The sequence below is a fragment of the Ixodes scapularis genome, unplaced genomic scaffold (assembly GCF_016920785.2).
Source record: "Ixodes scapularis isolate PalLabHiFi unplaced genomic scaffold, ASM1692078v2 PGA_scaffold28__5_contigs__length_5199819, whole genome shotgun sequence".
Classification (NCBI taxonomy): Eukaryota; Metazoa; Arthropoda; class Arachnida; order Ixodida; family Ixodidae; genus Ixodes; species Ixodes scapularis.
In genome coordinates this window covers 2298804-2311579 of record NW_024609855.1, presented here as the reverse complement: position 1 = coordinate 2311579, position 12776 = coordinate 2298804, and the positions used below count along the sequence as shown (strand labels likewise).

At 48.0% G+C, this 12776-nt stretch overlaps 1 long non-coding RNA gene across 1 annotated transcript; it reads left to right on the top strand.

Annotated features, from left to right (window-relative positions):
* Positions 1 to 4551: 4551 nt before the first annotated feature.
* Positions 4552 to 11401, top strand: LOC115321477. The gene is made up of 3 exons (XR_006077886.1): positions 4552 to 4607; positions 9482 to 9691; positions 11083 to 11401. It is a non-coding gene; the product is annotated as an uncharacterized LOC115321477 (long non-coding RNA).
* The last annotated feature ends 1375 nt before the right edge of the window (positions 11402 to 12776 follow it).

The following is a 12776-nucleotide window of genomic DNA, read 5'->3' as shown; positions in this document are numbered from 1 at the left end:
AAACCGTTCCTGGTGCCGGGCGCTCCCTCATTCACCCAAATTTGGCTTAATAAGATGCAGAATGTTGTAGATCTCCTCATTCCACTCGGCTTGCCATTGTGCTCGTATACGAGACCTTACAGAAGGGCGATAGTCCATGTAAGCAATACTTTTAATATCTACCTGTCTGCTGACGCATGTGCGGGCAGCACGGTCGGCCGCCTCATTGCCTGGGATACCAACATGGCTGGGAATCCAACAAAAGACAATGGTGCAATGCTTTCTGGCTGCCGCAATAATTTTCTTCTGAACTTCAACAACAAGGGAGTTCCTTGTAGGCAGCAGTGCAGAGATGGCTCGCAGGGCACTAAGTGAGTCAGTGAAAACCACTGCCAGGGGTATCCTGTGACGGGCTATGTGTTATGTAGCCAAGAAGAGGCCATACAGCTCCGCTGTGAGAATGGAAGCAGCAGCATTTAATTGCCTTAAAACTTCCACTGAAGAGCCAATAACAGAGCACCCAACAAAGGTCTCAGATTTTGTTCTATCTGTATAGAACTTTGTATAATCTTTAGAATTGAGCGAGTTCATGAAATTCTCGCAGAAGTACAGCACTTAGAGTGCTTATCTTGTTATACTGTGCAAAAGACAGGTTGCAGTGTATGTCAGGGTGCCCCCAAGGTGCTATGATGCCAGGGAATTCGCCTACCTGGGATGACACATCTAATCCGACAGACCCTGCCAAGGTCTTCAATCGCACACTGAATGGAGGGATCACGCTAGGTTTCGTGAGAAAAAGTCGTTCCGAGCGTGTTTCTTGAACAGCTTCTCGAGTCGGTTGCTGGAGGACAGATCGGAGGCGAAGAGAGTACATCATGCCCAATGTGAATCTGCGTCTTTCGAGGCAACACGCATTAGCCTCTGCATATAAACTGGACAAATGGGATGTACGAAATGCACCCGTAACCAAACGAAGCCCAAGATAATGAATGGGATCCAACATCTTGAGCACAGACTGCCTGGCAGTCCCATCAACAAAGCAGCCATAGTCTAGTCGAGAGCGTACCAAACAGCGATAGATCCGCAGGAGGCACAATCGATCCAAACCCCAAGACCGGTGAGAGAGAACTTTAAGGATATTGAGAGACTTGTGAGCTTTCAGTTTCATGCTTTTTACATGAGCATTAAAATTCAGTTTACTATCAAACATAAAACCCAAAAATTTGTGCTGAGGTTGAACACCAACATTACTATTGTAGTTTGTTAAAGATGGTTTAAGAAGGATTCCCCGTTTGCGGGTGAAGCAAACTTATGCAGTCTTTTCAGGAGAGAACTTAAACCCATTACTGTCAGCCCACTCAGTAAGCTTGTTGATGCTTAGCTGAACCCTGCGTTCACAGACTGAGACGTTACAGGAGGGAACTGAAATTCGTAAATCATCGACGTAAAATGAGTACTGAACCGTCAGAGGGATTACAGAAGCAATGGAGTTCATTTTAACTATAAACAAGGTGACACTTAGTGCTCCCCCTTGCGGAGCTCCATTTTCTTGCAGAAATTCACGGGATCATGACGATGATGTTTGGGGTTTTTATGGCGCAACAGCTACGGAGGCCATACTGCGCCAAACAAAATTTAAGAAACCAGCTGTTGTTGTTAACGAGCTACAGGATAATAATTACCGATGCAGGGTTAGATCTTATTAATAAAACCCGCGCTTCTGATAAAAGACAACACACGGTTGAATGGGATGAGGGGGTATTCTCCCAGCAAAAGAGCAGGATGGAATGGGATTTGGAAGTGAAACAATTCAGGAAAGTGAATACGACGTTCCTTGTCCAAAGTTGAACACAGCCACAAGATATGCATGATGGTAAGCGTATCCCCACACTGTTGACACGCCGGTGGGTCCTCTCCACTAAGAAGATATTTGTGCGTTACGTAAGAATGACCGATTCGAAGACGGCACAATAGTACTTCATGGAATCGGTTCCTCTGAGAAGAGCTCTCCCAGAGCCCAAGAACCGGCTTTCTAATATGATGTTTAATATTGCACTCCATGTTCCATTCAGACTGCCAATAACGAAGAAGGGATGACTTTGTTATAGGTTTAATGTCTTGGTGTGGCAAACAGGCGTGAGACGGGGGAAGATTACCTGAGGATGTAGCGAGTCTGTCTGCTTCTTCATTACCTTTTATTCCCATATGACTTGGCACCCAACAAAATTTTATATCAAGGCCTCCATGTACCGCTTTATTAAGCTTATTTTGAAGTTGCTGCACCAGCGCATTCTTAGTAACTCTAAAGGAGCATATTGCGGTAACCGCACTCCAAGAGTCTACAAATAGGACAGCCCGTTTGATTTTAGCCCGGAGAATATAATCTATGGCCGTAGATATTGCAATATTGCATATTGCGATCTCCGTTGCCATGGCCAACCTCACGATGGAGTACATCGAACAAAAAGCTCTTTCTTGCTTTAATCCAAGGCCCAAGACCTTCCTCCGGTATGTGGATGATTGTTTCTGCATCGTCGAAGCCAGTGAGGTTGAGCGCCTGTGCCAGTGTTTAAACTCCGTTGAACCGTCTATTCAGTTCACGGTGGAGCGAGAGACGGACGGCGTGCTCCCGTTTCTGGATGTGAGCGTCAAGAGAGCTTCTGACGAGCTCAACTTCACGGTATACCGTAAACCTACGCACACCGGTAGATACCTGGACTTCGAGTCGTATCACTCCACATCGCACAAGGCCTCAGTGGTCAGCGCCCTTTTCCGACGGGCGCTGTCCGTGTGTTCTACGGAGGAGGCCCTACGAGAAGAAGCTAAGAAGATCAAAGCTGATCTAGTTAAAAATGGTTACCCAAAGCGGTTCATTAACGACATGTACAAACGCCTACGCCGCCCCCCTGTAACTCCAGCCTCGAGACCGTCTACTGGGATCTGTCTCCCTTATGTGAAGAATGTCAGTGAGACCGTCGGACGCGTCCTGCGGAAACACGGCATTGCCATCTCCCACAAGCCCGTGTCTACCATCCGTCGACGGCTTCCTCTCCCCAAAGACAGACCAGGAAGGGAAAGGGCTCGAGGTCTCGTGTACCGTGTGCCTTGCGCGGATTGCCCGGTCGCTTATGTGGGGGAAACGAAAAACTTCCCGGATCGTATTCGACGACACAAATACGACGTGAGAAAGAAAGACACTGAGGCCAGCGCCCTGGCAGAGCACGAGCAAAAAAATGGGGCACTCTTTCTCCCTCGACTAGACCCAGATCGTGGCCATCGAGGGACATTGGAGGAAACGCCTTCATCTAGAGTCCTGGTTTATCCAAACAACGAGCAAGAACGTGAACCGGTCCAAGGGCACTCTCCCGAGCGCGTACGTGTCTGGAATTCGCGCCCTCTGGGGTAAGGCTTAGCAAGGCCAAACAACCGGGAAACCTTCCACACCGCGCCCTTCTCCCCCGCGCCCTCTGGGTTAAGGCTTAGCAAGGCCAACCGCCTGGGTAACCTTTCTCACCGCGCCCCCACCTACAGTCACCCGTGACCAAGGGACCGAGTGGGTCCCGAAACGTCGGGTTTATGTGTTTTTAATAAAACTTTGGTTAGAGTCCGCAAAAACTATGTCAATTTCTCCCTACCCAGACAGACCTCTGTCGAAAATGTTTATGTTTAAAGGACACAGTTTCTGAAAGTTCGTAGCATGTTATCTCAGGATGAAACCTGAGATGAAGAGAGCCTTCTCTTTTGGATGCTTCGCCACGACACGAACCTTAAAGGGGCCCTCCGGAGCGTTCTGCGATGGTCTATATATGGCGGTAACTCAATCTATGGGTCCTAAGGATCCTAAAAATCGTAAAATTACAGTCATGCGCGGCGGATTTCCCTATTAAAATTGCTATCAAAGTCCCCGGCACGCCCCCCTTTCTGAGATGACCCCGGAAAACGGGAGGGGCATCTCTTTACGCATCAGCCAATGGCCATCGAAGGATTACAGTGTCACTGCGCGTCACCGACCGCCGACCCGCGGAGGAATCTCTCCAACGCGCGGACCGTCGTCAAGGGGCCCGGACCAAAGTTGCCCGGACTTTGTGCTCAGCATTCGTCGTTCGTCGCATCCCACGGTCGCGCTATGGACCTTTCGGACCTAACGTCTCTAGAGCTCGAAATCCTGGAACGGACAGCTGACATGGGTGCCATATCCTACGATTCGACCCCGATGCGCGACGTCGACGAACGCAGCGCCGCGGGCACCGACTGTGGCAACGACGAACGGCCGCGCCGCGGTGAAGCGAGTCCGCAAGAGCTGGAAGACGCACCCGACGATGGAACCGGGCGGCTTGGGAACACGGACTGGTACGTGGTGCGCTCCATTATACCCCGCTTTAATGGGTAATTGATGCGTGTTTTCTGCGAAGGTGTCTATGTGGTTCCTGCGCGCCGATGGAGACCGTCGTCGAGTGCGTCTGCTGCCGCGAATACCCGGCCGTCGCACGGAAGCAGCAGGGCCGGCAGGGCTGCGTAACGGGCCACCCGGACTTCGAGGCCCTGTGCCTCAACCCTGAGGTGTTGAGGTTGGCCTACCTCAACATGCGGCACTACGGGCAGCAAGGGATGGGCGCAAGTGCCAGCGAGTGAGTACGATGTCATGCTTTGCGCGTGAGCAAACTCACCATGTCTCGGTGAGGACCGTGCCCTCGGCAACTACGTTCACTGTCCGATTCACAGCGTACATACGTACTTGTAATAACTTGTTGTTAGGCTAGATGAACGTTTAGCACCATCCTGGGAAGCGGTCGATGAATTGTTTGTGTTGCCGATAGTGAAATTAATCATAACCCCCACTGTCCAGGCGCAATATAGCGCTCCAGGGAGGCTTTCAAGAGACTAAATGAGAAGCAGCCTGCCTAGTTACCACCCAGTCATTTGTTCAATACAGAAACACGGACACTTCCAACTGCTGTCCCACTATAAACTACACATATTCTTATATGTTCTAAACGAACTGTTCTGACGAGACCGCCCTTTTCGAGCGTTACACTTCTTCCCGTTAGGCCAGATCATGGAGAGCTATTTTTCCTTGCATTTACGGTTATCAGTTTAGATATGTCATTTTCTTGCTCTGTTTAGATGCAATGTTATGCAACAATAGCACTATGAAATATATGACAGTCACATGGCCTCGTCTCTAGTCGAGACGGCCTCGTCTCGTCGAGAGCAATAGAAGGCGACACCTTGGATGTACATATGCTTTGGCGTTGTCCCCATGCCCAATGCTCCCTTACCTCCCTCTTTTTCACCCTTCTCGACCCTCTGACTAGGCAGGCTGGCTCACCCCCCCCCCCCAGCTTCAACTCGTTGATACACTACTGCTCCTACTGGTACAGCATGTCCATGCTGTACCGGGTGAGCACTGGTGGCCCCAATCAAGCACCGGACTATGGTGTAACTAATAAAGGTTCCCTCTCTCTCTCTTTCTCTGTCTCTCAAGAGAGCAGTGGATATCCCACACGTTTGGCTTTGGCGCAAACGACAAAGATAACGCAGTCCGTGTCAGAAACCCAAGTCTGGCTTGCAGCTTGCTCAAATGGTGTCTCTGAACAGAGCCGAATTAGCGCCTGAAGCCCCTCTACAAGCTCGCAGAGAGCAGGTGGCCGCAAAGGCTTGAAAGTCCTACTTTGTCAACGAGAGGCGAAGATTAACTCACTCCCGAGATTGTATTCGTCTCATGCAGTTTCCTTGCTTTTCTGTCTTAGCATAACTCAACAAAGGGTAAAAGCTACTGCCCTTGTGGGCCAGTCTGAGCGACGGAGCTAAGCACGTGCCAAAATTCCACAGGAGGAGTACTTGAAGACATTACGTTGTCACATGCATTGTTCTTACACGCCCCGATTGGCTTGCTGATGCCGTAGCTTTTGCATTTTCCCAAGTTCGGAAAAACGAAGAATTACTGTTTCCAGATTCTTTCCTGCTAGCTTCATGGACTGGACCAGCACTATGCTACAGAACAACACTTTTGAAGCAACAAATAAATAAGCACGAAGTTATCATATTGACGCAGTAATTCGCAACCGTGTTGGGGAAGGATGCTCCAGTCACTTTGTTTCTCAGAGCTAAGAGTTCAGAAAACTGCATACACCTACTTTATCTTGCATGCACCAATGCCTTGTTGCTATCTTAAAAATGAGCTTAGCTATGCCAGCTAAGTTGATGCTGGGCAATCTTTTTGAGAAGAAACAAACACCAACTGCTTCAAGTGCACTGTCAACGTCGACAGTACAGTTGGCACCTTCAGCTCAGACATCATCGTTTTTTTACCTGGTCTAGTCTCTGCGTGTGACCTTCAAGCCCATCAAAACAGGGGCCGATATCAAAATGACGAAAATCAAAATGTAAAGGCCAAACATTGAAACGTCGAAAAATAAAATGCCGAACAGCAAAACGCCGAAAGGTGAGAATGCGTACATATCTGATCGCCATATTTGGTACGGTATTGGCAGATGCTAGCTGCACCAGTGTGTTGGAATCATGGAAGTGTCTTCTGCAAAATTAGGAGCATGAAAAATGTGCAAGCTGCGCTCGAAGACGATATCGAGGCAGAAATCAGATTAGAACCTCGCCATCTACCACACAAGAAGCAAAGCATGCGAGAAGAGAGCCTGACAGCCGCTTTGGGCAACTGGGACAAGCTCAACATCCTTCGCTTTCTTTGGGAAATACACACAAACTATTAGATCATATTCAACAAACAAAGAATTCCTCTGGCAGAACAAATGTTTCTTCCACTTTCTCAATCTAGAACCCTGTAGGTTCGTGTTGAACATAATATTTTGGAATTGTTTGGTCTCTGGTACCGGGTGATTCGGCTAATAGAGATTTCGGCGGTTTGTTCTTTCAGCATTTCGATAATGCATCCTTTCAATTTTTGGGTGTCCCAAGCGAGTGCAATGTTCTCTGGTCAAAACAATCAAAAACTTGAGAACGATGACATAGGCACAGATTGCTGTTGAGTCCATGGATGCCACTACGTCTTTCCTCTAGAAGGCAAGTGGAGACTTATATTCCAACCCTATCGGCAAAAGTCATATTCTTTACTCCAGTATCCAAATTGTCAGAAGGGGCTTTAGACGGTGTTTGCATGCTTTTTGGCCAAGAAACTACACAAAAAGGCAGTCATTGAAGGCTCATTGCTCTGGTTCGTGCACCGTTTACAATGCAATGGCAATGCGAACTAGAAACCTTCCATTCGCCCAGCGATGCAAAGTATCCCCCCTCCCCCCCCCCACACACACACACCAGCAATGTAAAACACCCCCCTGAAACAAATTTCTGGCTATGCCACTGCAGGCCATGCACTCAAAAAAAAAAAAAATTTCCTCCTTCCCATACTATAATTGTCAAGGCAGTGCAGCCATATGGGGGCGTACCATACTGATTTACGATTTATTTTTCCGCAGATATTGTCCACTTAGGGGTCGGTAGGTGTGTCGACCTCCTCAACGTAGTCCCCCTGGAGACGAACGCACTGGTTCTAGTAGTGTGGCAGCCTTTCCGTTCCGAGACCACTCTTTGGGAGTGCTTCGCACCCACGCCTGGACAGCCGCTTCGAGTTCACCAGTGTCCATGAAATAGGGTCCTCATAGGTGGTTTTTTTCATGGTGCTGAATGGCTGATGGTCACTGCGGGCTAGGTTGAGGGAGTACGGTGAATGTAGGGATGGGCATTGTCATGCTGCAAGAGCGTACCTGCCGCCCCTTTCCCTGGCAGCTTCTCGTGAATCGCGCAATCACCTGAGGGTAGCCACATACGGGGCGATGTTGATGGTGGTGGCCGGTTACATGCAGTCAATGAGCATAATGCCCTCCGTATTCAGAAAGCCACGCGAGGATGTCTTTGCGGACATTGATGACTCGGAGGCATCTGTCCAGGCGTGGCTGAGACACACTTATAAACAGTGCAGGAATGTGATTGCTGCGCCAATTGCGCCAAACTGCACCAAGGGGCTAACTTTGCTACATCCTGCTACATTTCACCGAAATATGGCTAATCCGTGCCAAGCCTGCGCCAAAGAAGCAATTTTGGTCGCCTTTCATAAACGAAACGAAACTGAGAACCGTAATTGAGCATGCGTAAGCTAGGTCGCACAAGACGCCACCCGACACAAAGTACCCTGTATTAATCGTCTATTTGGTCTTGCATGATTTTTCCCCACGTCTCGCGTTTCGTGCACTCGTCGTCTCAGGAATCTCGTCTCGCGTCTTTTTTTTTTTTTAGCGGTAGACACGGGCGTGTGCGGACTCTCAGACGTTAGTGTATCGGGTGCCAAACATGCCGTCATGCTGTGAGACAAAACCACGTTTTTGCGCGGCGGGAGTTACTTTTTGAGCTGAAGCGCTCGCGCGACGTCGTGTGTTGCCGTCCCCACGTCGCTGCAGATATGGCGCTTACTAAACTGAAACGCATCGACATTCCTGCTCTTGTTTAAATCATACGCTGCTATAAAAATCCCTCTCTAACTCAATGACTGCTTGGCAAAGTTTTGATTACTTAGGTTTTTCCTGGTGGGCTTTCTTTCGAGAGGGACCCCGGTACGTGAAAAATCTGCCGCAAAAGAAAGTTGGTGAAGAGAAGTGAGCTAAAGCAAAGAAGGCAGTGTCTGCACGCTGAACCCGCACAGCGTGCTTGTTTGTCTCGAGTTCAGTCGTTGCACGAAGCGCTCCAAGAACTTTTTTGACCTTGATTCGCAGTGTCTTGCATCGATACGCTCAGGTTCTTTTTTTCTGTGTGTTTAGCCTGTACCTCGCCTGCCGGCCTGGCAAGCACAAGTCGCTGGACTGTTTATTGTCGTATGCTGGACAGTTACATTTTGCATACTATTTTGGGAACCATGCAGTTGGCGACGGAGCGCGGAGTGGCATGGTTTCGGTTTCGGTCGAACAGCCGTTGTCTCCGCCCGCGCGACGAAGCACGTGTAACTGCAAGCCTGCCGAAGTTGCCCTTACGTGCATGTGAACATCATTGCAACAAAGGCACCAGCCGGGACGCTTGCAATGCGTTGTTTTACGTTTGCTTACTTTTTTTATAAAAATCTGCCACGTCAAGAATTTTGGCGGTGCCAGAAGAGTCCATGTGCGTATGGCAGCTGCCTAATTTGCTGTGCCAAGAGCTGCACAATAGTTTGTGCTCACTTGATTGTCACAAGGGGGGACGCCACAACAGCCACACTTGCATCTGCTCGTTTTCTCTGTCGTAACTTTGCCGGCATCTGACAGCATGACACTTTGGCTCCCGTAACATATTTTGTTGCCACTTTGGGACGGCTTTTGGTCCATGGGAGGTATATAGGGCAGTAAACACCCCAGTCAGAGACATGTCAAGGCGTCCTGCCCTCCAATCCTTCCTAGCTTCGATCCCTTAATCCCCTGATCTAGTTGAAAAGCCAAAATCTCAAGGTGGGGTGATAATTATTGGGTGTCTGGGTCTTGATTTACACTATTTTTGGATGCAGATACCAGACACCCTGAAGCCGGTGGATGATCATCTCGACATGTTCCTTGTGGTGCCAGCAACACTTGCACCGCTGGTGTGGCATTCTTTGCACGCTATGCTGGGATAGTTTTTTAGGAGTGCCATGTCTGGACAGCTTATTCAGAAGCAGGCTGTCGTCGTCGAGATCCATGCTTTTTTTTTAACGGATGATGTTGCAGTGCCCACATGGGTGAGTATGACAGAAAGGATTCGAGATTGGAATAGGTCACCAAACAGTATCGCATCATTTTTCGTTAAAATATTTTTCTAACAACACTATTCATTGAAATAAACACTGAAATTCAAAGTTTCTCGTGCAAGAATGGGGAGGCCTGGGGGTGCTCATATGTATCCCCACTACTCTGATGATAGTAGTGTCACCTCTAAATCAACACAGCATAATGGAAGACATATCGCAGTCTAAAACGGGAAAAAATGTTGATATATGTGTCTTGCAGATGCGTATATGACCAAATAGCAAATGATTGCGGTGCCCTGAGCCCTAAGGTATTCAGGACCAATAAACACATGGGGGTGGTAGCAGCTGTCATGGCAAATGGAAGCTGTCAGAATGACATGTTCGGATATTGACACGGATTGTGTCGGAGAGACATGAAATCACAACTGCTGGAGCCACTCCAGTATTGCATGAGCACTTCAGCTCGTATGTTTACACCAAAACTGTTCTGTGCGAGCTTCATAGAACACTCATGGCCAGGCTGCTATTCTCAAATCCCTAATCACCAGTACCAATGCCAAGCTTCGGCAGTGCCAGCAGCACTTTAGACAATGTTAAATTGGGACGTTCTCTGATGAGTTCACATTCCCTGGCACTTGTGTGCAGGAAACCTTTGCAGTAGGTGTGTGCGAATATTGGTTCAAATTGAATAGTATGTTTGCCATAACCTTTGCGCTGCAAAGGGAAGCCGATGGAACCGGCTCTTTTTGCGCTGTTGATGCTAGAAACGACAGTGCACTATTTGATTCAAACCAATATTTGCACACCACTGCTTTACAGGCTTACGAACTGCACTGTTTTGTCCCAAATTAAACAACATCATATGGGGAGCTTTCCACTGTTCTGGATGAATGGCTCCCATTCCCTCTGGCCAGTGCACATAATTTTCATGTGTCCTTCCCAAAACACAGCGATGCAATATTCGTCACCAACACCAATGACAGATATTATCTACAATTGTGAACTGGGACCCTGTGAACTTATTTTATGTATCATGACCACGCAACAGATATTCCTTCCTTGTTAATTCCGGTGTATAACTGGTTGTTGTGTCGATTGGAGTTGGAGGTGCGTTAGGAGAACCAAGGCCTATAGTTTTTTTTTTTTTTTTTAAACTCTGGAGCATTTAGAATGAATCTACAGCAGTTCACTTCAATTTGGCTTCCATGTCTAGCCCATCCGACATGGACTGCCAAATAGGGATTCTGCTATGTGATAGCTGGAGTGGACGTAACAGAAAAGGAGAGTATGATTACATGCCTAGAGAAATGAAAACAAGTGTAGAATTTGCCAACAGAGTGATAGGCTTTGCTTCTTACATCCAATCTCTGTCATTGTTCCAGGCACTACAGATTTGCAGCCTACAGGCAGTGTGCCCTGTGGCTGTGGAGCCGCTTGGGAAAGAAGAATAGGCGGCCCCTGCCATCCTGTGTGGTCAAGACAATTAGGGGCAGGTACCCTGCTGACGTGTATGCGGGCTACAGGGATGCAGAATAAATTGCGTTGACCTAGAGACCACGCAACCCCCTTCCCTTGTCTCTTCACCCTCCCTGCATGTGTGTGAAGTCGCTCGTAGCCATGAACGGAATCCTCTAAATCACGTGACCTATTATCTACGATATCACGTGACCATAACTATGATCACATGATCGTAGTCAAACCAAAGCCAGTGCACCTACGTCACATTCAGTCACACGACGAAGCCGCCTCGGTGGCTCCGAGGCGAGAGTGCCGGCCTACGGATCCCCATGTGGCGGGTTCGAATCCCGGCCGAGGTGCCTGCAATCTGATGGAGGTATATTGCGGAGAAGGCAGCTTGGTAATCGAGCTTTCGATTGCACGTCAAAAGATCCCCAGGTGGTCGAAATTAATCCTCGGTCCTCTGCTGGGGCGTGCCAGATGCCCGTCGTTGGTTTGGCACGTAAAACCCCCAAATTTGATTTGAGTCGCACGACCGGATTGCTTCATTTTCCTCCTAGAATCCAAAGGCTGTCATCAAAACTACTAGGGCGTGAGAAGTGCTCATTTGGAACACTAACCTAAGCAGTAAAATTTGGCACCCACTAATACCATTTTAAAGTAAAGATAGAAAAAGCACCGATGTCATGTTCGCACTAACAGTGTTGTGCAGTGTACTTCTACTTTCTTCTGGATCTGTTCTTTCAAATGGAAAAACTGCATATAACATGGAAAAATCTGACTGCATGAAGCTACAAGATGCTTCCCTACATCAGCCGTCTGAGCGTGCCGGTGCGATGAGGCGAAGAAAGGCGAATTGCGATTGCTGCAGTTTTCAGAGGGACGTGGTCGATTGTTCCGAGGGTCTGGATGACGACGTGGCTAACATGACAAACAAATGACGTTCTGCTTGGGTGACTATAGTCCACTTCAATGCAGCGAACGACGGAGAGGAGGTCGCCTCCTCTCCAGCATTCGCTCTACTAAAGTGGAAAGAGGTGGGAGGAGCTTCCACTTCGTTCTTGACCTGTCACCGACTATAGGCATGCTGTAAATTGTATTACTTTTTTTATTTAGAATTCATTGCCAACCTACATTTCATTACTGTACTCTCAACATGTGCTCTAGTATAGACTTTTCCAGTCCAAGCCTTCTGCGAAATCCTTTTTTTACTTGGCTGTGGAATGCTTTTTGAGCATGCACAATAGATCCCCTGCATGGAATATTCTATGCCTCCACAGCCCAGTTACCCTGGATTTTTCCTCCCGGTGGTAAATAGGATCTGCTTATATATTTCAGTGAATACTACGATTGTTAGTTTATATTGTCGTTATAATTGGCAAGTATACCCTCACATCATGCAAATACTTTGAGGAAATGGCACAATTTCGGTCGGGTTTTTAGTTAGGCATAGTGCAGTATTCTAGTTACATCGACCCATGTATTGACCTCACAATGCAGAAATCATCCAGGGGATCACAAAATTAGTACTACCATCGGCATCACTTGTTTTCAATTATGAAATTATTTCCTTTTGGTCATGCAAATTTCTACACCTTCCAGGTTCTGGTACCGAGAA